Below are 23,298 nucleotides of genomic sequence, written 5' to 3'. Positions count from 1 at the left end.
AAGCTGAAGCTCCAATACTTTGGCAACCTGATCCGAAGAAGTGACTCATCAGAAAAGACCCTGACGCTGGGAAAGATTGAAGGCAGGAAGAGAAGGGGATGACAGAGGATGAGATGGTTGTACGGTATCACTGACTCACTGGACATGAGTTTGAGTAAATCCCAGGAGTTGGTTGTGGACAGGGAGGCTTGGCGTGCTGCATTCCATGGGTCGCAAAGAGTCGGACATGACTGAGTGACTGAACTGAACTGATTAGGTAAGTAGGTTCACTTACAAAGTACCATACGTATTTGAAGGTTTGAGTTTAATGAAGTAGTTACAGAGTTTATTAAGTTTTACACAAATGGGATTTATAGAATTAATATATACCATATCAACAAAAATTTGCACTGTTCTAGGTTTTTTTCAAGAGAGATTTTCTGAGAATTAATTTGAAGAAAATGATCCATAATGTAGTCCTTGAAGTGTGAAAATGAAAACTCTTCTCGTTCCTGTATTTCATGGTACTTTCACTGTACACCAAAATGCCCCAAAATACCAAAAGTATGAGGGTTTCCCTGGTAACTCTGTTAGTAAAGAAACTGCTTGCAGTGCAGAAGACCCCTTTTCGATTCCTAGGTGGGAAAGATCCCCTGGAGAAGGACAGGCTCCCCACTCCAGCATTCTTGGGCTTCCCTGATGGCTCCGATGGGAAAGGATCCACCTGCAGTGGGGGACACCTGGGTTCAATCCCTGGATTGGGAGGATCCCCTCGCAGAGGGCATGCAACCCACTTCAGTATTCTTGCCTGGAGATTCCCCATGGACAGAGGAGCCTGGCGGGCTGCAGTAAATGTGGTCACAAAGAGTCAGATTTGACTGGGCGACTAAGCAGAGCACAGCAGCACAGAAAGTATGAACCTTATTTTGTGCTTAAGAGACTGACACACAAAGAGAGGTGGGGGTGCGCACAAGAGCACCTCCTAAGCTAACAGAATTTTAGAGAAAATGTGATTACCTAAATTTATATACAAGAAAATGGAGATCTTAAAATGTCAAATGACCTATTCAAGTTTATATGAATGGGTAATTTCAATATTTGAATTAGAACCGATTTTTAAAACTAACCTGGCAGGCTCCATTCAGAGGCCACAGAAAGTCAGACGGGACAGAGCAGAGCACACAGCACAAAGCAAAATGCAAGAGATGCGTGAGATATCATCAAAATTCTAGCCCATGTGATATTTGAACCCCAGAGAGAGAGGAATAGAGAAAACAATAAGGAATCAGTACTTGAATAATGACAGCAAATAATTTTAAAAATTAATGAAAATTTCTCCGTGAATTCAGGCAGATACAAATCTTTTATTTAATTGCATACAGGATAAATATAAAGAAAAACATATTCAATCATATCAGTGAAACTGTTGAAAATCAAAGATCAAGAGAAAATTTTGACAGTAGCTAGAGAAACAAAAGATGTATTGCCTTTAAAGGATCAGTAAAAATAATGGCTGACTTTTCAGCAAAGACCGTCAAAGACAGTTGGCAGTCTAATGACATATTTACATGCTAGAAACATTTCCAATATTCAGTCCTACACTCAGAAGAAATATCCTTCAAATGTAGAATACCAGGTATCAGACTTAACCCCCTACCTAAACAACAGTATATCTGGGAAAACTACATGAAGCAACTCTTTCAGAACCTGAGCAACATAGGACAAGGCTATTATCTGTAAAAGAAAGGAAGTCCATTAAGTGAGCATCACATTCACCAAGATGTCTGCCTGGGGAAACTTTCTGAACCATGACAAAAGGAAGGGAATGCACAAAGAGAAAAGAGGAAGTAAGTAACTGCAATATGGGACTCCTGAGGGAGCTGAGGAGAAGCAAATGGCAACCCACTCCAGTATTCTTGCCTGGAGAAACCCAGGGACGGAGGAGCCGGGTGGCTGCCTTCTATGGGGTGGCGCAGAGTTGGACATGACTGAAGCGATTTAGCAGCAGCAGCAGAGGGAGCTGAAATTTGAGAAGCAGGATATGAGACATACAGGAAATACAAAGAGAAAGAGCCGTAGAAATCTGCATAGGAACCCGTTGATTCCTGGCTGAAGATTAATATGCACGTCCAAGGATGATATTCTATGAGACCTTTCTGAGAACAACTACTGAGGGACTGTATTCTGAATAGGAATTCTGGAGGTTTCAGACTTCTGGATACATTGCAGTTTATCCAGCCAGTATGGAGAGAATTCACTGATCACTCTGGACATTTAACTGAAGTGACAGAAAGTCCTTTCCTCAGAATTAAGACTACGCTCTTACTAGAGATAAGACTACTTTAGAACTGCTCCAACAAATTCTAAAAACAAAACTCAACAGACATGAAAAATGTGGCTGTTATCAGAAAAATTATAATTCTTTAAAAGAAATCAGCAGAATCCAGACTCTGAACGATGTTAACATCCACAGGGGCCAGGTTATAATTTAAAAAAATCTATACCTACATTAAAAAAAAGCAGGATGCTGTGATCTATAGCTAAAAGGAAAAAAATAAGTAGAGAAATGTAGCAATGTCAATGAAATTAGCAAACAGGAAAGTTAAAAGAGCTTTTATATATAAGGCCATAGCGTCAAAGAAAAATATAGGCATCAAGAGGTCAAAGGTGGAAAATCACAACAGAAAAGTTAAAAAAATTTAAAAAAGAACTGGATGATTCTGCTTCCAACTATAATTGGGTACATGTTACTAGACTAACTCTCCTGACATTAAAAAAGAGAGAGTGTTTTTAGACACTGGACAATAGGCAGTATAAGACTGTAATCCTGATGGAAGAAAAATAAACAACATGAATTTTATAATTACTTTTATAATTACTTCCCGATTGTTGAGGGCTGGGAAGCACTTTCTTGATTCTAGTGTAGTGATGGGGAGATAGATTCCCTCTATATAGGCACACCTCATTTTATTGCACTTAGGTTTATTGTGTTTTGAAGATATTGCCTTTCTTACAAGTTTAAGTTTTGTAGCTTGGTGCCATTTTTCCAAAAACCTTTGCTCACTTCATGTCTCTGTGTCACATTTAAGTAATTCCCATGCTATGTCAAGCTTTTTCATTTTATTTGTCATGATGGTATGTGATCAGTGATCTTTGATATTGCTACTACAATTTATTGAAGACTCAGATGACAGCATTTTTGAGCAATAAAGGATTTTTTAATAAAGGTGTGTACATTTTTTAGACATAACACTATTTCACACTTTATAGACCACAATATAGTATAAATATAACTTTTATAAGCATTAGGAAAACAGAAATTTTTGTGTGACTCTCTTTATCCCTCTATTCACTTTATTGTAGTGATCTGTAACTGACCTTGCAGTATTAACAAGATATGCCTGTATTGAGAAGATAAAGATCATAAATATTCATAGATATAGAGGCAGCTGGAATATAGAGGGAGAAATACCACAAAATATATTTTTTAGGCAAAAAAAAAAAAAGTTCCTGAAATCTGCATGGCCTCCTCTTCAGTATTTAGTTATACAACTATATGGGATGAAATTCAGACTAGACAGTAAACAACTAAATTATATCTGTAAGATAAACAGCAGCCAAAACTCACACAGTAAAGACATTTGAATTCAGACAAGAAAGGGTAAGAAGATGTTACTGAACACTTAGGGCTTTAAAGAGTCACCAGAAATGGTATATACACATTTTCAATAGTGATAAACTATTCCTGAAGATTACTAGACTACTATAGACATAGTCAAACAGTGAACTTGACAAGTTATCAAAGGATCAAGCTAATCCAGAAATAACTTCCTAACCCCCCAAAAAATAAATAAATAAAAACTGCTTTTAAAGGAAGGCATCAAATTACAGATACTCAAAAACATAATAGTTACAATGTCTAGCATTCAATCAAGACATACTAGTCATATAAAAGTCCAGGAAAATGTGATCCACAATCTGAGAATTATCAGTTAGGAGAAACAGGTTCAGAAATCTCAACTTATATGTTCAAGAATTTAATGAAAAGCATAAGTATAATGAAAACAAAAATACTCTAAGGATGAAAAATGAAAATCTTAGAGATGAATGTAAGCTCCATTGAATAAGAATAATAGATTTTATGCAGAAGAAAATATTAGTAAACTTGATAGAATCTTCCTCATATACAGAATAAATGTTATAGATTCAATGAAATGGTGCCAGTGGTCCTTATACTGCTTTTCTTTGTGTTCTAATGCAGGATTCTGAAAGAATCCATAAATAATGGCTTGTAATTAACATGAAGTGTCGTGTTAGCCGCTCAGTCATGTCCAACTCTTTGCAACCCCATGGACTGTAGTCCGCCAGCCTCTGCTGTCCATGGAATTCTCCAGGCAAGGATACTGGAGTGGGTTGCCATGCCCTCCTCCAGGGGATCTTCCTGATCCAGGAATTGAACCTGTGTCTCCTGCATTGCAGTCAGACTGTTTACCAACTGAGCCACCAGGGAGGCCCATAATTAACATATCTTATGGCAACAATATATTATAATATTGAATAATTTACATATATATGTGTAATTAAATATACTGAGTGACTGAACTGAAGTGAACTGACAATTAAATATGTATGATGATTCTTTGTTTTATTGTGCAAATATATTTTAGAGGTGGTAAAAATGGCAATATAATTAAGTAAAATTAGTGAATGATGTGTTGAAATTAAAATATTTTGTCTTTTATGATGATAATATATAAAATTCAATTTCAAAATCCTAATTTATTTCTGAATATAAGAATTGCTTCAAGAATTGTAATAGATAACTTCACTGCAACTTCTTAGCTTTTAACAGATTAATATTAATAAAATATAGGAACTATAATGATTAAAGAAAAGATGTTTAATTTGGCATTACTTTCAGTAGAACAAAAACTATGTAGAAGGGTTGTTTTACAACACCATATTTAATGATTTGGCTGAAATCAAGGCATGCATAATTTATGAAATAATTTTATAGTGATTTGTAACCTGTTCAGTTCAGTTCAGTTCAGTTCAGTCGCTCAGTCGTGTCCGACTCTTGGAGACCTCATGAATCACAGCACGCCAGGCCTCCCTGTCCATCACCAACTCCCGGAGTTCACTCAGACTCATGTCATCGAGTCAGTGATGCCATTCAGCCATCTCATCCTCTGTCGTCCCCTTCTTCTTCTGCCCCCAATCCCTCCCAGCATCAGAGTGTTTTCCAATGAATCAACTCTTCACATGAGGTGGCCAAAGTACTAGAGTTTCAGCTTTAGCATCATTCCTTCCAAAGAAATCCCAGGGCTGATCTCCTTCAGAATGGACTGGTTGCATCTCCTTGCAGTCCAAGGGACTCTCAAGAGTCTTCTCCAACACCACAGCTCAAACGCATCGATTCTTCGGCACTCAGATTTCTTCACAGTCCACGATCACAGGAAAAACCATAGCCTTGACTAGATGGACCTTAGTCGGCAAAGTAATGTCTCTGCTTTTGAATATACTATCTAGGTTGGTCATAACTTTTCTTCCAAGGAGTAAGCTGTATATTTCTTTATTATTCAGTCAACACAGTAGTACTGTTAGGAGACGTTTCTCCATGAATGTCTAATATTTCTATGCACCTTGCCAGCAAAGACATTGTCATTATTTTATTTCAGACTATATTTTAAAGAATGTTTGTGTAGCAAATAGACTTGGAAGATAGAGATAGTGTATTCTTCCTGAAAAAGGGCAGGATTTTGCTGTCCAGAATAAAAAAGATAATGTCTCTCTCAGATGCAGAGTTTGAACAGGTTTCCCTGCAGAATCCTTAAAAGAATGAGATTTCCTATGACCAGGGTTTTAGTCCTGTACTGCAAGACACTGTATGCCCAGGCATCGTGTGGCCCTTGTCACCAAATGGAAACTGGTGCTCGGTAACACATGCAAAGGATGTCACTCAGACTACTATTAATATTGCTGTGAATAAGTGAACCCCCTTGTCTCCAGCCCAAGTCTCATGTCTTCTCCCACTGTCCATGAGAGTAAGGCAAAGAGTAAAATCTCCCACATTTAACAGGTATAAATAGGGAACACCCAGATAACTATCTGGTATAAATATAGAGATTTATCATCTTTGGTAAAAATTTCGTTTAAAACTATAATTTTTTTCTGTTTTTTCATTATGAAAATGAATTTGTCAAAGGAAGTCTATAAAGTCTATTATGAATAGTATTTTATTATGCTAATTGATTTGATTCTTAAAAAAATGTTTAGTCCGACGGTGTTTCTTTGGGGTGGACTTACTCATATAAGACTGTTCCTAGCCTATATTCTTAACCTAAATATGGAATTACTCAGAATATGGAATTTTCAGATGTTCTGATTTAATGTTACTTTTTATATTCTATATGCCTACTAGTGACACCATTTTGGTGGACTTGGAAAGCTGCACTTCTGTCATTAGACAACATTGCTTATTCTCTGCTGCTTAACCTGACCATGTGGATTTCCTACTATTATCTTTAAAATATGTAAACCAAAATTGCCTTGCCCATATAGCTTTTGTACTTAAGAATTTAAAATTGCCTTTATCAATGAAGTGTAAAACATTTTACCAATGATAATTGCTGTTTTTATTAATGTCTTTTTTAAAAACCTTAGACATAAAAGAGAATCTGGACAGTTTCCCTTTTTAATCTAATAAAGGAATGTTCATATAGATGTACTAATTTATTAGCTCCTCATTCATCATTATTCCTTTTATGTATGCATTGGTTAATCCTTGAGTATATATGACGTGACAGATTCTTTATTAAGGTGGAAACATAATTTTTTTTTAAAAGTTTAAAGGGAAAAGTAAGTAATAATAATGAAAACTGAATAGCATTTCACTGTATATTGCCTAGGGAAATGAACCTCAACAAACTTTTGTTGGAGGAACTATGGACAACATATAAAGCTATTAATGACATTTTAAAGTTGAATGCAAAATTTCCAACTAACTATACATAAAAAACACCAAGTTTGTTTTTCTTGAATCAATGTTTTAAGGGACAAAAAAACTGTTTAAAACATTTTTATTTTATATTGAATTATAGTCGAGTATCATGTGTTAGTTTCAGGCATACAACAAAGTCTGTACAAAAACGTTTCAGATATACAGCACAGTTTTCTTGGGGATGATCTTGATCACTGCCTCCAGTACAATGTCATGAACGTCCTTCCATAGTTCTTCAGGCACTCTGTCTATCAGATCTAATCCCTTGCATTTATTTCTCACTTCTGTATAATAATCATAAGGGATTTTATTTTGGTCATAACTGAATAGTCTAGTGGTTTCCCCTACTTTCTTCAATTTAAGTCTAAATGTGGCAATAAGGAGTTCATGATCTGAGCCACAGTCAGCTTCCTGTCTTGTTTGTGCTGACTATGTACAACTTCTCATCTTCGACTGCAAAGAATATAATCCATCTGATTTCAGTATTGACCATCTGTGATGTCCATGTGTAAAGTTGTCTCTTGTGTTGTTGGAAGAGAGTGTTTTCTATGACCGGTGCATTCATTCTTTTGCCAAAACTCTGTTAATCTTTGCCCTGCTTCATCTTGTACTCCAAGGCTAAATTTGCCTGTTACTCCAGGTATCTCTTGACTTCCTACTGTTGCGGTCCAGTCCCCTATCATGAAAAGGACATCTTTTTTTGTGTTAGTTCTAGAAGGTCTTGTAGGTGATCATAGAACCATTCAACTTCAGCTTCTTCAGCATTAATGGTTGGGGCATAGGCTTGGATTACTTTGATACTGAATGGTTTGCCTTGGAAACAAACAGAGATCATTCTGTCATTTTTGAGATTGCACCCAAGTATTGCATTTTGGACTCTTTTATTGACTGTGAGGGCTATTCCATGTCTTTTAAGGGATCCCTGCCCACAGTAGTAAATATAATGGTCATCTAAGTTAAATTCACCCATTCCAGTCCATTTCAGCTCACTGATTCCTAAAATGTCAATGTTCACTCTTGCCATCTCCTGTTTGACCACTTCCAATTTGCCTTGATTCATGGACCTAATGTTCCAGGTTCCTATGCAGTATTGTTCTTTACAGTATCAGACTTTATTTCCATCACCAGTCACATCCAAAACTGGCCATTGTTTTTGCTTTGGCTCCATCTCTTCATTCTTTTTGGAGTTATTTCTCCATTCTTCTCCAGTAGCATACTGAGCACCCACCGACTTGGGAGTTCATCTTTCAGTGTCCTATCTTTTTGCTTTTTCATAATGTTCATGGGGTTCTCAAAGCAAGAATACTGAAGTGGTATGTCATTCCCTTCTCCAGTGAACCACGTTTTGTCAGAACTCTCCACCATGACCCATCCATCTTGGGTGGCCCTACATGGCATGGCCCATAGTTTCATTGAGTTAGACAAGGCTGTGGTCCATGTGCTCACACATGGTTAGTTTTCTGTGATTGTGGTTTTCATTCTGCCTGCCCTCTGATGAATAAGAATAAGAGGCTTATGGAAGCTTCCTGGTGTGAGAGACTCATGGAAGGTGGGTCTTGTTCTGATGGGTGGGGCCATGCTCAGTAAACCTTTAACTCAATTTTCTGTTGATGGGTGGAGCTGTGTTCAAGTAAGCAAGATGCAGAGTAGAAGGATGTGTGCTCATCTTCTCCTGGAAGAACTCCAAAATTGCAACTCACTACTGAAAAACCATCCAGGAGAATGTTGGATCCCACCAGAAAAAGATAGGAGGCCAAGGAGAAACCCCACATCCAAGGCCAAGGAGAAACCCCAACAAGATGGTAGGAGGGGTGAAATTGCATTAGAATCAAACCCCATACCCTCCAGAGATACAGGGAGGGCTCAAACAAAACCCTGTGTGCACCAGGACCCAGAGGCCCCACAGAGACTGAACCAGACCTGCCTTGGAATAAATATCTCCTGCAGAGGTATAGGTCAGCAGTGACCTGCTGTGGGGACAGGTGCTCTGGTAGCAGCAGACCTGGGTCACACAGTGTTTCCCACCACAGAACTACCAAGCAGATGACCCACAGAATGCAGAACAATTATACTAAAGAAATTCTCACAGTGTGAAGAAAGTTCTAGGACCCACAACAGATATCCCAACCTGGGGATCTGGTAAAGGGACTGAGAACCTCCAGGGAATTAGACTTTGGAGACCAGTGGGATTTGATTACAGAACTTCCACAGAACAAGGGAGACAGACTCTTGAAGTGAAGTCGCTCAGTCGTGTTCAACTCTTTGCAAGCCCATGGACTGTAGCCTACCAGGCTCCTCTGTCCATGGGATTTTCCAGGCAATAGTACTGGAGTAGATTGCCATTTCCTTCTCCAGGGGATCTTCCCGACCCAGGGATCGAACCCAAGTCTCCCGCATTGTAAACAGACGCTTTACTGTCTGAGCCACCAGGGAAGTCTGGGCACAAACAAAACCTCATGCACACCAGGAGCCAGGAGAAGGGAGCCGTGTCCCAAGAAGAGACTGAGCCTTGAGTGTCTACCAGCCTCTGGTGGAGACATGGGTGGACGGTTGGCCTCACCCATCAAACAAATACATGTCATATTACATGACAATTTAGATGGTATTGAAAGAAATCAAAATAAACCAAACTAAAACTGTCTAGACCCAGAACAGAATGACCTAAAGTGGGTGTATTTCTGACAGAACATATTAGTATCTATCAGTTTGAAAAAAAGGGTGCTGAAGAAGTAAGTGGGCTACAGTAACCCTTTTAGATCTTACTTTACCATTGCTTAGGCACAAGAATTGTAAAATTGAAGGAGAATATGGTTGGTAGGGCTTCCCTAGTGGCTCAGCAGTAAGGAATCTGCCTGTAATGCAGGAGACGTGGGTTCAATCCCTGGGTTGGGAAGATCCCCTGAAGCAGGAAATGGCAACCCATTCCAGTATGCTTGCCTGGAAATCCCATGCACAGAGCAGCATGGCAGGCTACAGTCCATGGGGTCTCAAAGAGTCAGACACAGCTTAGCAACTAAAACACCACCACCATGGTAGGCTAAATTGTAGCATAATTTCACTTTTTTTCTACAGTCTAATCCTCCAGGGGGAAGTGAAGTTTCCTCAGGGTGTCATTTCAGTTCAGTTCAATTGCTCAGTCATGTCCAATTCTTTGCAACCCCATGGACTGCAGCACGCCAGGCCTCCCTGTCCATCACCAACTTCTGGAGCTTGCTCAGACTCATGTCCATTGAGTCGGTGGTGCCAGGGTGTCAGAAGAAATGTAAGCTTACATGGTGTCAAAAGATGTAAACTTACATGTAAAGTTACAAAATAAACCCAACAAATAGGACAGCTTCATTCAAAATAAAATACACACAGTTAGCGTTTATAACCAAATTCTGGCAAAAACAATTATGGAAACAAATGATTCAGAGCTATACAGAGAAAATGAAACTCTTTTCCCATATGTCCAACTTCCTTCATTCCAGTCAGAAAACTGATGAAAGTGATAATGAGGTCAAAAAGAAATAAAACAAGGGAATTAATTTCCTCATTTGACTTGGGAGGACTTAATACTGATTTTTGTACTTTTGTGTTTGTAAATAAGAAAAATGAACTTAAAAATTATTTCAAGCTATAAATGTTGCTACTAATAGAAATTATAGTTCATGTAGTCAAATATGGTAGCTGCTAGCCACATGTGGCTACTGAGCATTAGAATATGGAAAATGAGTGTTTTATATTACTTGAGTTTGCTTAAATTTAAATAGCTACATATGGCTATTAGTTACCATACAGAACAGTATCTGTATAAGAACCCTTCCTCATAAAGCTTGCTTTCTAGTGGCGAAAATAGAAAAACAGACAAGAAATGTGTAAGCAATCACATGAAATAATAAGATAATTTCAGATTATGATGAATGTTAGTAGTAAAATAAATAACGTTTTAGAACATAACATGGGTTTGTGTGTTGGCAGATACTCTAGACAGAGTGACAAAGAATACAGCCGGAATTTACGGTTAAGCTAAAAGACAGCTAGGAATAGTAGATACGTAATTTTCCAATCTCTCCTAGCCTACCCTGAGATGATAGTTCAGGCTCAGATTTCTCTGCGTCCTCTGGCATGGCTCACATTTTGCTGAGCTTCTCCTGCTTGCCCTGTGTTCATTATTTACAAGCGACATCTGCAACTGAGTGGGTGGCTTTCATGTAACGAGACCCTTATTATCCAAAATATTCTCATTCTCTTACCATCGTCAGTTTTTCTGATTTGTTCCCAAAACAGAGTTTTGAATATGGTCTTTTAAGAAAGTTTTCAGTTTCTAAAGTCTGCTGTCACCTGAGGTTTTTAGATTTTCCAGGTTGGCACAAAGTTGGCTTTCCCTTTGCTCTCTTTTTAATGATGGTTTTCTATGATAAGAAAGGTAAGGAGGAAGGGAGGGAGAAATTAAGAAAAACTTTTATGTTTAGAAGTTTCATCTTAATTTACTTGTTAAGAGCAGTTTCTTTTTTGCAGAAAGTAACTTTGGAAACAATTGAACATCCCACTTACCTTCTTAATGTTAAATGCAAAGACTTATTTGTGTACAGTTATTAGATAGTCAATATCTTGTATGAAGTCAAGTCAAGTGAAGTTCACCCAGTCATGTTAGACTCTTTTTGACCCCAACGACTTATACAGCCCATGAAATTCTCCAGGCCAGAATACTGGAGTGTTCTTCAGATCTCATTCTCCAGGGCATCTTCCCAACCAAGGAATCAAACCCAGGTCTTCTGCATTGCAGGCAGATTCTTTACCCACTGAGCCACAAGGGAAGCCCCAAAACACTGGAGTGGGTAGCCTTTCCCTTCTCCAGAGGATTTTCCTGACCCAGGAATCAAACCAGGGTCTCCTGCATTGCAGGTGGATTCTTTGCCAACTGAGCTATCAGGGAAGCACCTAATATCTTGTATACTACTTGGTATTAATCATGGACATGTACCCAGGAAGGCATTGGATCTCAGGAAAAGCTGAGTTTCACTCAACTCTAATAGGTGTAAAAGTTTGTTCAAAGGAATTTGTTAGGCTTAAACTTAAGAGGAATATAAACAAGCATATCGTGTTGTGAGAAAAACAAGAGCACAAAAATAAGGTAAAAATTAGGAACTAAAAATGCATTGTTTACTATAACTTGTAGATATAATAAAATTATAATATTATTTGTAGCATAATTACAGTTTTATAGCTAATGTGATTATAAAACAGCTGTCTACAAGTTCAACATAAACTCTTTATAATCTTATAAGAGAAAGCTTCTAAAACAAATTAATGTGAAAATGGCTAATTAATTATGCTCAGTTCAGTTCACTCGCTCAGTCATGTCTGAATCTTTGCGACTCCATGAATCACAGCACGCCAGGCCTCCCTGTCCATCACCAACTCCCGGAGTTCATTCAAACTCACATCCATCGAGTCGGTGATGCCATCCAGCCATCTCATCCTCTGTCATCCCCTTCTCCTCCTGCCCCAAATCCCTCCCAGCATCAGAGTCTTTTCCAATGAGTCAGCTCTTTGCATGAGGTGGCCAAAGTACTGGAGTTTCAGCTTTAGCATCATTCCTTCCAAAGAACACCTAGGTTTGATCTCGTTTAGAATGGACTGATTGGATCTCCTTGCGGTCCAAGGGACTCTCAAGAGTCTTCTCCAATACCATAGTTCAAAAGCATCAATTCTTCGGTGCTCAGCGTTCTTCACAGTCCAACTCTCACATCCATACATGACCACTGGAAAAACCATAGCTTGACTAGACAGACCTTTGTTGGCAAAGTAATGTCTCTGCTTTTGAATATGCTATCTAGGTTGGTCATAACTTTTCTTCCAAGGAGTAAGCGTCTTTTAATTTCATGGCTGCAGTCACCATCTGCAGTGAATTTGGAGCCCCCCAAAAAATAAAGTCTGACAGTGTTTCCACCGTTTCCCCATCTATTTCCCATGAAGTGATGGGACCAGATGCCATGATCTTCGTTTTCGGAATGTTGAGCTTTAAGCCAACTTTTTCACTCTCCTCTTTCACTTTCATCAAGAGGCTTTTTAGCTCCTCTTCACTTTCTGCCATAAGGGTGGTGTCATCTGCATATCTCAGGTTATTGATATTTCTCCCAGCAATCTTGATTCCAGCTCATGTTTCTTCCAGTCCAGCGTTTCTCATGATGTACTCTGCATAGGAGTTAAATAAGCAGGGTGACAATATACAGCCTTGACGTATTCCTTTTCCTATTTGGAACCAGTCTGTTGTTCCATGTCCAGTTCTAACTGTTGCTTCCCGACCTGCATACAGGTTTCTCAAGAGACAGGTCAGGTGGTCTGATATTCCCATCTCTTTCAGAATTTTCCACAGTTTATGTTAGGGGCTAAAATTTTATTATTTTTCTCTATATACAAATTATACATTGAACCCAAGAGAAATATTCAATTTTATTATCATGAAATACATGATAGGCATAATGAAGGTTTTAGTATTGATTTTACAGTTTACCTATCTGTTAACCAGGGTAATGTTGACAATTTGGAAATTTTCTCATAAAATATAAATCTATAACTATTTTAAAAGGATACAAAAATGAGCAATTTTGCATGTTGAAGCTAAAATAGAATTTACTGTTTTTTACATTGGTAAAATTACACTGGTGACAATTTTATTAAGTCACTATGTTCTAGAAAAGGACAAAATTGAATTATAGCACATAACTGATAGGTATCATTTTTAATAGAATCAAAATTATAACAAAGATCTAAAACAATTGACTTGTTTTGTAAACTCTTTTTTGGTAGATCAGAGATTAACTCTGCAAGTGGTTTTAAAACAATTAATGAGCACACCTTCATTCTTTCATAGTCTAGAGACAGAGGGTGTGACACACACAGAAAGGTTTTCCTTCATATTAATAGCTTTATTTGTTTTAACATTTTATTGAATTTTCAAACAATAATTGTATAATAACATATCAAACCAAGCAAATACCATATTGCCATTTAGCTGCAATACACAATTACAAATAATATGCCTACTTGTCAAATAACATATCTAAGGACTTGGATTAGTTGTTACTATCATAAAGTCCTTTTTTAAGCGTGAGAGAGAAGGCACAACTTAGCAACTCAATACCAGCAACAACCATAGATCTAAGTGTACATTACCTGGGTCATATAAATTATTATATAAATTAAATCTCTTTTTTAATTAAAACAATGGTTATCAATCTTCAAGCTAGATTACTTGGTAAATATAAATTTCTAAATGTTTGATTTTAGATACAAAGAAATTGTATAAAACAATATCTACTACTTTAACTCAGGAGAGAACCTGTTACTTTATCTTGCAAAATATATGTAAGGCAGCACCACAGTTGACTTATTGGAAAAGACTCTGATGCTGGGAGGGATTGGGGGCAGGAGGGAAAGGGGACAACAGAGGATGAGATGGCTGGATGGCATCACGGACTCGACAGATGTGAGTCTGAGTGAACTCCGGGAGATGGTGATGGACAGGGAGTCCTGGCATGCTGCGATTCATGGGGTCGCAAAGAATTGGACACGACTGAGCGACCGAACTGAACTGAACTGAACTGAGTCAAAAAGTACAAGCCTCCAATTATAAAGATAAATAAGTACTAGGTATGTACTATACATGATAAATATAATTAATACTTCTCTGTGTTTGGCCACCTAATGCGAAGAACTAACTCATTGGAAAAGACCCTGATGCTGGGAAAGATTGGAGCCAGGAGGAGAAGGGGATGACAGAGGATGAAATGGTTGGATGGCATGACCAACTCAATGGACCTGAGTTTGAGCAAGCTCCAGGAGTTGATGAAGGACAGGGAAGCCTGGGTGCTGCAGTCCATAGGGTCACAGATTCAGACACAACTGGGTGACTGAACTAACTATGTTATACATTAGAGTTATTAAGAGAGTAAATCCCAAGAGTTCTCATCACAAGGAAACACATTTTTCTTTCTGTATTTTTTCTGTTCATTTGAGATGATGGACAGTCAGAAAAATTATTATGGTAATCATTTCATGAATCATGTATGTCAAATCACTATGTTTACCACTTAAGGTTATATAGTACTGTATGTCAACTGTATCTCAATAAAACTGAAAGAAAAAAAATGGCTTCTCTATTGACACTGGCACATTCGATTCATTAAGAAATAGTTATTAATTCATTGACAAATAGTCACTTACAAACAGAAATAGTTAAAATCTTAAATTTTCCTTAGGCATATATTAGTCATTTGCTACCTTTAAAAAATCATTTTAGCATAGAAAATAGGGAGGCAAAATGACAGTTTTCCATCTGTGATATTTGAGGTGTGAGGAAAATGTGTTGTACTTTTTTCCAACTTATGTAAGAGTGATCTTGGGTTGGTTTTCAAATAAAGAAAATATTTTTAAACAGTTGCAATGTAAGGATATTCTTGGAATGGACAGAGAAATAGTCTTTGTTCTTAAAAAGCTTGCAATCTGGAGTATAATTTCATGAACAATACACATTTGCAACGAATTTCATAATTCCCTAGGTACTTTTACATTCCTTATCTCTACTGAGCTTCATAATACCTTGAAAAGAGCGAAAAGGTATCATTTCCATCTGGTATCAGTTCACTTCAGTCACTCAGTCATGTCCAACTCTTAGCGATTCCACAGACTGCATCACACCGGCTTCCCTGTCCATCACCAACTCCCAGAGCCTACTCAAATTCATGTCCGTCGAATCGGTTATGCCATTCAACTATCTCATCCTTAGTCATCCCCTTCTCCTGCTGCCTTCAGTCTTCTCCAGCATCAGGGTCTTTTCAGATGAGTCAGTTTTTCTCATCAGGTGGCCAAAGTATTGGAGTTTCAGCTTCAGCATCAGTCCTTCCAATGGATATTTAGGACTGATTTCCTCTAGGATGGATTGGTTGGATCTCCCTGCAGTCCAAGGGACTCTCAAGAGTCTTCTCTTCAGAGAAGAAAGCATCACAGTTCAAAAGCATCAATTCTTTGGTGCTCAGCTTTCTTCACATTCCAATTCTCACATTAATACACGACTACTGGAAAAACCATAGCCTTGACTAGACGGACCTTTGTTGGCAAAGTAATGTCTCTGCTTTTCAGTATGCTATCTAGGTTGGTCATAACTTTTCTTCCAAGGAGTAAGCATCTTTTAATTTCATGGCTGCAGTCACCATCTGCAGTGATTTTGGAGCCCAAAAATATAAAGTCAGAAACTGTTTCCCCATCTATTTCCCATGAACTGATGGGACCAGATGCCATGATCTTCGTTTTCTGAATGTTGAGCTTTTAGTTTTTTCACTCTCCACTTTCACTTTCATTAAGAGGCTTTTTAGTTCCTCTTCATTTTCTTCCATAAGGGTTGTATCATCCGCATATCTGAGGTTATTGATATTCCTCCCAGTAATCTTGATTCCAGCTTGTGCTTCTTCCAGTCCAGCGTTTCTCATGATGTACTCTGCATAGAAGTTAAATAAGCAGGGTAACAATATACAGCCTTGACGTACTCCTTTTCCTATTTGGAACCAGTCTGTTGTTCCATGTCCAGTTCTAACTGTTGCTTCCTGACCTGCATATAAGTTTCTCAAGAAGCAGGTCAGGTGGTCTGGTATTCCCATCTCTTTCAGAATTTTCCACAGTTTCTTGTGATCCACACAGTCAAAGGCTTTAGCATAGTCAATAAAGCAGAAATAGATGTTTTTCTGGAACTCTCTTGCTTTTTCCATGATCCAGCAGATGTTGGCAATTTGATCTCTGGTTCCTTTGCCTCTTCTAAAACCAGCTTTAACATCTGGAAGTTCATGGTTCACATATTGCTGAAGCCTGGCTTGGAGAATTTTGAGCATTACTTTACTAGCATGTGAGATGAGTGCAATTGTGCAGTATTTTGACCATTCTTTGGCATTGCCTTTCTTTGGGATTGGAATGAAAACTGACCTTTTCCAGTCCTGTGGAAAAGTTTTCCAAATTTGCTGGCATATTGAGTGCAGCACTTTCACAGCATCATCTTTCAGGATTTGAAATAGCTCAACTGGAATTCCATCACCTCCACTAGCTTTGGTCGTAGTGATGCTTCCTAAGGCCCACTTGACTTCACATTCCAAGATGTCTGGCTCTAGATGAGTGATCACATCATCATGATTATCTGGGTCGTGAAGATCTTTCTTGTACAGTTCTTATGTGTATTCTTGCCATCTCTTCTTAATATCTTCTGCTTCTGTTAGGTCCAGACCATTTCTGTCCTTTATCGAGCCCATCTTTGCATGAAATGTTCCCTTGCTATCTCTAATTTTCTTGAAGAGATCTCTAGTCTTTCCCATTCTGTGGTCTTCCTCTATTTCTTTGCATTGATTGCTGAAGAAGGCTTTCTTATCTCTTCTTGCTATTCTTTGGAACTCTGCATTCAGATGCTTTTATCTTTCCTTTTCTCCTTTGCTTTTTGCTTCTCTTCTTTTCATAGCTATTTGTAAGGCCTCCCCAGACAGCCATGTTGCTTTTTTGCATTTCTTTTCCATGGGGATGGTCTTGACCCCTGTCTCCTGTACAATGTCATGAACCTCAGTCCATAGTTCCTGAGGCACTCATCTATCAGATCTAGGCCCTTACATCTATTTCTCACTTCCACTGTATAATCATAAGGGATTTGATTTAGGTCATACCTGAATGGTCTAATGATTTTCCCCACTTTCTTCAATTTAAGTCTGAATTTGGCAATAAGGAGTTCATGATCTGAGCCACAGTCAGCTCCTGGTCTTGTTGTTGTTGACTGTATAGAGCTTCTCCATCTTTGGCTGCAAAGAATATAATCAATCTGATTTCGGTGTTGACCATCTGGTGATGTCCATGTGTAGAGTCTTTTCTTGTGTTGTTGGAAGAGGCTGTTTGCTATGACCAGTGCATTTTCTTGGCAAAACTCTGTTAGCCTTTGCCCTGCTTCATTCCGTATTTCAAGGCCAAATTTGCCTGTTACTCCAGGTGTTTCTTGGCTTCCTACTTTTGCATTCCAGTCCCCTATAATGAAAAGGATATCTTTTTTGGGTGTTAGTTCTAAAAGGTCTTGTAGGTCTTCATCAAACCATTCAACTTCAGTTTCTTCAGCATTCCTGGTGGGGGCATAGACTTGGATTACTGTCATATTGAATGATTTGCCTTGGAAATGAACAGAGATCATTCTGCCATTGTTGAGATTGCATCCAAGTACTACATTTCGGACTCTTTTGTTGACCATGATGGCTACTCCATTTCTTCTGAGGGATTCCTGCCCGCAGTAGTAGATATAATGGTCATCTGAGTTAAATTCACCCATTCCAGTCCATTTTAGTTCGCTGACTCCTAGAATGTCGACGTTCACTCTTGCCATCTCTTGTTTGACCACTTCCAATTTGCCTTGCTTCATGGACCTGACATTCCAGGTTCCTATGCAATATTGCTCTTTACAGCATCGGACCTTGCTTCTATCACCAGTCACATCCACAACTGGGTATCGTCTTTGCTTTGGCTCCATTCCTTCATTCTTTCTGGAGTGATTTCTCTACTGATCTACAGTAGCATCTTGGGCACCTAATGACCTGGGGAGTTCCTCTTTCAGTATCCTATCATTTTGCCTTTTCACACTGTTCATGGCGTTTTTCAAGGCAAGAATACTGAAGTTCCTTCTCCAGTGGACCACATTCTGTCAGACCTCTCCACCATGACCTGCCCGTCTTGGGTGGCCCCACAGGCATGGCTTATTTTCATTGAGTTAATCAAGGCTGTGGTCCTAGTGTGATTAGATTGACTAGTTTTCTGTGAGTATGGTTTCAGTGTGTCTGCCCTCTGATGCCCTCTTGCAACACCTACCATCTTACTTGGGTTTCTCTTACCTTGGATGTGTGGTATCTCTTCACAGCTGCTCCAGCAAAGCGCAGCTGCTGCTCCTTACCTTGGACGACAGGTATCTCCTCACCGCCACTCCTCCTGTCCTTGAACATTGAATAGTGTAAATATTTTTTAATATTTACATTAAGATAAATAAGCAAATTATTATTAAATGAAACACAAAAAAATTAGAGAACATTTCAACCTGCTTATTTTGCCAGATACAACAAGATACTAGGAATAAAGAGAAGAAATTTCTAGAATCATCGTGTCTTTTGTTTTTCATCATCATAGGGTGATTGGTTGTATTTTATTCAGTGTATTGTACATGTGGGTGTGAATAAGATGGACCTTGTCTCAAAAAGAAATGAGCAAAGAATATACGTTGTCAACTTGTCTAAAACATTTTTCATGGTCTGACTCATTTTCTTTGTATTGGCATTTCAAGATATTTTGATTTTTGTTTTTTTTTTAATTTGACTATTGTAAAAATCTTGATAACTTAAGGAAAACCTCATGAGAATAACATAAACAATTGTAATGGAAAGTGAAAAGATGACAATAGCAATCAGCACTGCAGTATTTCTTGTCAGAGTTCTTTATCACTTCGAATAGTCACAAATCCCATATTCATTTGACTTTTTGACCTTTAGTTTTTACTTTGGTGGAAGAATTTCTTTTGAGAAGCAATTTCTTTCTGTTTGCTATTATTTCTTTGCAATTAAGACAATTAATAACCATACTTTGATATGATTATTTTAGAGTGGTATAGGGGAGGATAATTAGGCAACTATTTATGAATCTATGGGTTCAGTGAAGTTTAAAGACTTGATGTTCGAATCTTATGGAATGTAACCCCCTTTTCCAGAGGGAAATGAACATATTCACGCACTTATGTCATTTAAAATAAGTCAACACAGGTTCGTAGAGGCACCTCCTATTCTAGGCATGGTCGGGTACAGGGAAGAGGAGCAAGAGATATACCCAACGAAGCCTGAATATACTGAGAATTAAGATGAAAGACTAAGGGGCTTCTCTGGTGGTTCAGTGGTAAAGAATCTGCCTGCCAGTGCAGGGGACCTGGGTTAGATTCCTGTCTGGGAAGATCCCACATGCCATGAAGCAACTAAGCCCCTGTGCCACAACTCCTGAGCCTGTGCTCTAGAGACTGGGAACCACAACTACTGAGCCCACACACCACAATGACTGCAGCCCACACACCCTCAAGCTCATGCTCCACAAGGAGAAAAACCACTGCAGCGAGAAGCCCACGCACTGCACACAGAGAGGAAGCTCTGCTTGCCACAACTAAAGGAACGCTTGCCCAGCAATGAAGATCCAGTACAGCCAAAATGTAAATGCAATTATGAAAATTTAAAAATTAATGGTAACACAATTTTATAAAAAGATGAAAACCTAAGATGGAAGTGAAAATGTCGCCTAGAATTAAGGATACACTTAGGCAGAAAGTGAACATTCTGAAAACAGATGCAGAAAATGGTAAAGATGTCACAACAAAATCTATTAGAACTAATAAACTTGGCAGTGTGTTGGCAGAATACAAAATCAGCATACACACATTACTTGCACTTCTGTTCACTAACAATTAACAATCTAAAGAAGAAATCAGGAGAACAATTTCATTTATAATAGTAACAAAAAAAATAAAATATGAATAAACTTAACTAAAGACATGAAAGACTTGCACACTGAAAACTAAAAAATGTTATTGAAAGAAATTAATGAAGACATAAATGGAACAATATCCCATGTTTATGAACTGGAAGACTTAATATGTTAAAATGTCCATATTACACAAAGCTATCAAGAGTTTATTGCAATACCTATCAAAATCCCCTGTTTTTTCAGAAATAGAAGAAATTAGTCTAAAATGTATATGTAACCAAAAAGAACCCTCAATAACCAAAGCAATCTTGAGAAAGAAAAACAAAGTTGAAGACCTCACTTTTTTTTTTTTTAATCAAGTTTCCTTGTTATGCTGGGTTAAAAATCTGAAGTCCTTAAATGTCCAGAAAGAATCCTCCCAAATGCATGTTTTAATTCATTCTCAGTGGCAGGGCTTTCAGTGTCTCAGTGGACTGAGGGATCCTTCCATATCTACAGCTTAGACTTCTGTCACTGACATTGCCATGGTCTCCCGGGATCTTGGCTGTTCTAGCAGTTTATCAGGTCTTTCATGAACCATGCTTTTAACGATTTTAAAGAGTTACTAAGTTTCAATCTGAGATTACAGCATTATGCCCACAATTTAAAAACTCTCAAAACCAAGCCAGTCCCCACTCCTAGAATAATAAAACTAGGCACATTTTCATTCTCAGAATCCAGTACAGAAATTATCAAAGAACATAGCAGAAACTCAGTGGCATTTGAAAGAAAGATAAAGTCTCTCTGATTTTAGCCTCACTAGGATGTCCATTGGTCTGTGCCATTTATCTGAAAGTCCTGACCTGCAAACTTAGAACCAGGAGGACTTTCCTGGCCTAAGGTTGACTGGTCACTATGAACTTGCCATGTGCAATGCACAGCCCTGAGCACCTATCACACATGGACTCTGGAGTTATCCTTCCTCTTTGATGATCTGTTCACACTGCAGTCCTGACCTGATTGTGGGTTCTATCCAGTAACATTATACCTCCAGTTATAATGTGTAGATTCCATGGTCCTATGGTGCCATAGTCATTTTCACAGCCTCTGGCTATGTTACTGCATAGACCAAAGAAGCCTGCCTTTCAGAGAACAGTTCTTTCTCCAACGTAACTGACAAATTCCATGTCAGCTTGGGTCCACATGTAAGGGGATTAACTTGAGCCTATGGTAACCATATATGTCAATGCTGACAAGTTCTATAAAACATACTTTCCTTACAACTAAGTCTTTGTCTCAGTCAAGCCTGCTTGGGAAAAAAACTACCTGAAGAGTAAGCCAAAGTGAGCAGCTGCCTGAGTACTTCCTGCCCTGAAAACTCCTGCCCACCCCAAAGTTGAGAGCCAGGTAAAGTTCTCTTTATACTGAAGACCTTCCAGGTCCCTATTCATTCTGCTCTAGGTATTCGCTCAGCCACCTGCAATTCCCTAGGGCCCCTTTTCTTTATGCCAGACCTTTACTTAAGTGGCTTGACAGAAACAGCCACTCTCCCATGCAATAAACTGCAGCCAACTGCAGAGTCTTATTGTTGGTGTAGTGGGTTGAAGGATGACCCCCAAAAGGATACATTCATGTTCTAATTCTTAACTGTTACCTCACTTGGAAAAAAGGTCTTTGCAAGTTTCATTAAGGATCTCCAGATGGGATTCCCATCCTGTATTAATCAGATGGGTTCTTAATATGATGACAATTGCCCTTATGAAACAAGAAGGGCAGAGGGCAATTTGGACCAGATGAAGAGAAGATACAGAAACACAAAGGGAGTGAAAACAGAGACTAAGCGATGTGGCCTCAAGCCAAGGAAGCTACTAACCACCGGAAGCTCAGAGAGACAAGGAGTGGACTCTCCCCTAGACCACCTTTAGGGAGTGCAACCCTATGACACCTTGATATCAGACTTCTGACCTCTAGAACTGTGAGACAGTACATTTTTATTATGTTAAGCCAAGTTTATGCTGATTTGTTACAGCAGGTACTGGAAACTAATACAGCATACATTAAACCTTTTCTAGACTTCAGCAGTTAACTGCTTTTAACTGCATAAGCCGAAGTATTTTCAAATAGTCAAAGGTCCCAAAATCCCACCACACGTTAAAGACCAAGGCACAAGACTACCTAACATGGAAGCACCGAAACATTTCCATGTGGACATTTTCCTCTCCAAAACGTCTGCTCCTTTCTTTCTATTCAGTGTTTCCAGGTAACACACCAAATGATGCATTTGTGCAAGTACAACAGATACAACACTTAATTACACCTAGGTATAGAGTTAATTAAGAAACAAGATAAAAGAGCGAAGATGGAGGTCAAAATATTCCTGGTACTGACCTAACCCTGGCTTAATTGAATGAAATGATCCCATAACTGAACCCCAGAAATTACTAGTCCGTAACTGAACTAGTAATACACAGGATGACAGAAACAGAAGACACCAACTCTAACTCTCAAGGGAGAAAACAGAATTAGTTAAGACAAACATGCCCACTTAATTCTTTTCAAGCTTCCTATATAAGTCACTTGATCACCCTCGGGTGGAGTAAGTAAAGCAGCAGGGCTGAAATTATTTAAGATCTCTCTTGACAGGATTGAAACATCAAGATGGGAAAAGACCATTCCGTCACTCTCCACCACCACCACTCCCAGCATTAAAAAATAATAGCCTACATTTACAATGTAAAACAAATCAGAAACTACTTTAGTTCTGATTCACTCTTAGTATTACTAATAGCTCATCAGGAGCCTTGTGCAAAAACATCTTGATTAGTTGCTAATAA

The sequence above is a fragment of the Capricornis sumatraensis genome, unplaced genomic scaffold, assembly GCF_032405125.1.
Source record: "Capricornis sumatraensis isolate serow.1 unplaced genomic scaffold, serow.2 scaffold13, whole genome shotgun sequence".
NCBI classification, from domain to species: domain Eukaryota; kingdom Metazoa; phylum Chordata; class Mammalia; order Artiodactyla; family Bovidae; genus Capricornis; species Capricornis sumatraensis.
This window is presented reverse-complemented; position numbering follows the sequence as displayed.